The 4689-nt window shown below is 46.4% G+C and overlaps 1 non-coding gene across 1 annotated transcript; it reads left to right on the top strand.

Moving 5' to 3' along the window:
- TRNAA-AGC lies at positions 4293 to 4364 on the top strand. Its single transcript has one exon. It is a non-coding gene; the product is annotated as a tRNA-Ala (tRNA).

The following is a 4689-nucleotide window of genomic DNA, read 5'->3' as shown; positions in this document are numbered from 1 at the left end:
CTACAACGTCCAGATCCTGCATTTCCTAGTTTCAGGATCACCTTGAAAGAGGTGGATGTTATGAGCCCCACTTGATAGATGGGGAAACTAAGCCTCAGAGAAAGGAAGCGCCCCCTTGAGGCCACTCTGTGGCAGGAGCCGAGATCTGACCCCAGCTTCTCAGGCTATGAAGAATGTCTTCGGAGTTCCCTTGTGGCGAAGGAGGTTCAGGATCCGGCATTGTCACTGCAGCAGCTCAGGGGGGCGATCCTTGGCCCGGGAGCTTCCACCTGCCACAGGCAGGGCCAAAAAAAAAAAAAAAGTCTGTATCCTTTGTGCCAAGCCGTCTTGCCTTTTGCTTGGAGTCTTCTTTGGGCAGGGGGGAGATGGAAATTGGGAAGATTTGCAGGAGAAGAATAAATTATTTTATATCAATGAAGCAAAATTCATGAGCACCAAGCATCTCCCCCCTTCCCTCTGGAATGGGCTCGTTGGTGTTAAAGGGCCTGCAGGCCTCACTCGGGCAGCTGTGATTCACTTGCTGACTGCTGAGAAGCCCATAAAGCAGTGCTTCAGGTGGCTGCAAGCAATGCTGCTGTTCTGGGCCCCAGGCTGGGAGGAGACGGCCCCAGGCTTGGGGGCGGGTGTGGGGGTCAAGGACTATTGGCAGGCCCCATCATCAGCTCCTCATTTGGGCACTTGGCATTTCCCTGCCTGCCTGTCTGGCCTGGCATCAACCCCAAAAGCTTGGTTAGTGGGGCCTGAGGGCAGGAGTGCATGTAGGAAGTGAAGTGGAGTTTGGGTCTGTATCCACATGAGCTGCTCAGAAGCTGGTCCTTGAGATTTTGGATCAGATAACCTTGCGCTTCAATCCCCACACTGCCTCTTGCCCAAAACAAACAAAAACAAACAAAAAACCAAACCAAAAAAAAAAAAACAAACAAAAAACCCACAAAAAAACCCAAACAAACAAAACCCCAGAAAAACAAATCAACCCTGTGATCTAAATCACTTACCATAAAATTTATCATGTTCAAGTACGTAATTCAGTGGGGCTTAGTACGTTCAAGATTTTTTTGTTTTTGTTTTTGCTTTTTGGGGCCACACCCACAGCATCTGGAAGTTCCCAGGCTAAGGGCTGAATCAGAGCTACAGCTACCGGCCTGCACCACAGTCACGGCAGTGCAGGACCCGAGCTGCATCTGTGACCTCCACCACAGCTCACAGCAATGCCAGTTCCTAAACCCACTGAGCGAGGCCAGGGATAGAACCCACAACCTCATGGTTCCTGGTCTGATTTGTTTCCGCTGCGCCGCAACGGGAACTCCATGTCTTCGTTGTTTTGGGGTGGACACCTAGAGGCGGAATTGCTGGGTCAGATGTCAACTATCTATTTAACTTTTTAAGGAACGGCCAGACTGTTTCCATAGCAACTATGCTGCTCCTTCTGGGGGCAAGTGGCCTCACGTCTCTGAGCCTCAGTCTCCTCCTCTGTCGAATGGGGACCACTAGAGTGGCAGCCTCACTGGGCTGTTGTGATGATGGAATAAAAATAAGGGAGGCCAAGCCTCGCCCAGGATCATCCCTGGCCCCATGCCAAGTGCTGAATAAATGGTAGCTCTTATCAGTATTTACCAACATATTTACTTATTTATGAAAGGAATGCAGCCCCCAAATATATACAACCCTCACCGGGAAGAGGAATAATAAAAATAGGCTGAAAAAATCGATGAGGCTATAAAGGGTGATGGTTCCTGGAGTCTAAGCATGGGTTTTATTAAAGTTCAGGGCGGTGAGTGTTTCTGCAGTGGGGCTGAGCTGATTCACTCTGAGAGGCTGAGCCCAAGAGAGAGAGCCTGCTTGGGGCTCTCACCAGGCACCTGGTGGTGCTGGTGGGGGTCTGTTAGCACCCTGGGGTGGCGCTTCCCACCCTGGCACCCTCGTTTCTAGTTTGCCATTGAGGTGGGTAACCTGAAGATTGGCTAGATCTGTGGTTGGCTGGCATGGCAGGGAAGCAGGCAATAAAGAGACTGGAAGAAACTCGGACGAATTGTCTACCGTCCTTGGCAATAGTCACGATAGGAAGAGCCACCGTTTGGGGAGCACTGGGTGCAAAGCCCTTGGTTAGAGGCTGGGGTTCTAACCTTGACTGTTGATTGTCAGAATTCTGCGATCTTTTTGGTCAAGGATGTCAATAAATAATGCGTGCTAAATATGTCAATAAATAAAATAAATTTTATTTAAACCAATAAATAATAATGCCTGCTGAATATGTCAATTAATAAAAATGCGTGCTAAATATGTGTGAGGGGCTGGGCTAACATCCTTATGTGTATTATATCATTTAATGTGCATACTAAATCTATAGGTTGGTCGCATATCATTCTTGTTGTACAGGTAAGGAAAGAGAGGCTCAGTCAAGTTAAAAGACAGCCGAGGGCGCTCAGTGAGAGGTGAGGTTAGACTCTGGACAGGGGTCTCCTTGCCTCCGAGACGCTGCCCATAATGGAAGGTAGGTACCTGGCTGTGCCAATGGGCAAAAGGGGGCTGGGTCCTTCTCTTTCTCCTGGTTCCTCATTGCCTCCCATTCAATGTGCTCTGGTCACCTTCTTTCCGTCCTGAGAATGCACCAGCCTCCTCTTCTTTGGGACTTTGTACTTGTTTTTCCCTCTGCCTAGAAGCTGCTCTCGCCAATTCTTTCACTGAATTAACTCCAGTCTATAGCAGAGGCTGCTTGTTGCCTCTCAATAACAATTCCCCCTTTTTAGTAACGACTCTGGGCAATGCCTTAGAGACTACATTTCCCAGCCCCTCTCGCAGTATGGTACATTCATGTGACCAAGAACATAGCTCCTTAAATAAGTAGGGGCACATCTCCTTATTTCTCTAATATCCTTGCCCTGACCTGTTGCCTGTGATGTAGCTGTGGTGGCTGGAGCTCTAGCAACCATTTTGGATCATGAGGCGACTTTGAGAATGAAAGCCACACGGCAAGGAATAGGGAACAGAGAAACAGAAGGAGGCTGGGCTCCTGATAACTGGTGGGGCTGTCAAATCAGTGCTGTGCTGATTCTGGCTTCTCATGGATTGAGAGAAAAAGGAAACTGTTTTATTAAAGCTACTAAGTTGGGTCTTTGTCACTAGCAACTACATAAATAAATTCCTAACTAAATAAACTAAATAAGGAGTTCCTGTCAAGGCTCAGCAGGAACAAATTCGACTAGGAACCATGAAGTTGCTGATTCAATCCCTGGCCTTGTTCAGTGGGTTAAGGATCCGGCATTGCCATGAGCTGTGGTGTAGGTGGCAGATTTGGCTTTGATCTGGCGTTGCTATGGCTGTGGTGTAAGCCGGTGGCTACAGCTCCGATTCCACTCTTAGCCTGGGAACCTCCATTTGCTGCGGGTGCGGACCTAAAAAAAAGGAAAAAAAAGAAAAAACTAAATAAATTCCTAACATAATTTCCAGTTTAAATATGACTTTCTCAGCATGGCTTATGTGAAACAAAATCACTCCTTTTGTTCTCTCTCATACACCTGTTACTTTTCCTTCATTGTCCTAATTCCAAGAAAAAGAAATACATGCTGCTTTGTTCCACTTATCTTTTCCGCTGGACCATTGGACACATGGACTGTTCTACTAGGTATAGTTAGATAGGTTGTGCACTGCACAAATCCAGGGGGACCAGGTAAATAATAGACTATGCAAGTGGCACTTTCTGAAATTGTGTAGTAGTGCATGGCAGCCCTCTCTACAAGGTCAGGGGGGAACTTCGACCAAGAGTTTATTCATTGAACTTGTGCACTTGCCAGAACTTTGGAATCATTGTCCGTCTTCAACAAATACTGGTTTCGGGATGAACAAAAATGGTAGATGCCTTGAGCTGGGTACTGAGGGCACAGAGATGGATAAGGCATGGAAATGATGGCAGCAAGGTGTGTTCAGTGCTTTAACCCAGGGAAGAATGAGGGCCTCTGGGGTTCAGAGGGAGGTGGCTCCCCAATGGGGCCAGCTGGAAGCTCTGTGGACAGAGGAGGCACTTCTCTTATTTGGCCTCGGTTTTCTACCTGTAAGATGAGGGCGTTGTTGCAGGAAAGCGGTTTGGTTTAACTTTTAATTTTCTCCTATTTTACTTTACATTTTCATTTGTTTTAAGTAGACAATACAATAGTGCAAAAGGCACAGGAAGAAAAAGAAATTTCCTGTCACTCTTGATGGCCACTGTAACCTGACTTATTTAAGGGGGGAGGGCAGATGAAAAATTTCTGTTTCATTTCATGAAGGTACTTTAAGAAAGGCACAGGCCACAAGGTGGGGATGTAGCTCAGTGGTAGAGCGCATGCTTAGCATGCATGAGGTCCTGGGTTCGATCCCCAGCATCTCCATCCTGTTGTGCCTTTGCTCCAGGGTACCTTTTTCTACTTTGCCATCACAGCACACTCCTGTAGAATCTAGAAAATTGATGACCTTGTTCTGGTTCTGTTTGTTACCCTTATACTTTGTTTTCAAACTTGAAATTGACTTATAATTGACATGTAGCATTATATTAGTTTTAGGTGTAGAACATAATGATTCGATATTTGTATATATTGTGAAATGATCGTAATGAGTCTAGTAAATCTCCAGCACCAAACATAGTGACACTAAATTCTCTTTCCTATTGTGAGAACATTTAAGATCTACTCTCTTAGCAACTTTTGAATATGCAAT

Source organism: Sus scrofa, chromosome 3 (assembly GCF_000003025.6).
Source record: "Sus scrofa isolate TJ Tabasco breed Duroc chromosome 3, Sscrofa11.1, whole genome shotgun sequence".
NCBI lineage: Eukaryota > Metazoa > Chordata > Mammalia > Artiodactyla > Suidae > Sus > Sus scrofa.
Note: the sequence above shows the minus strand (reverse complement) of the source record. Positions and strands in the feature narration are given on the sequence as shown.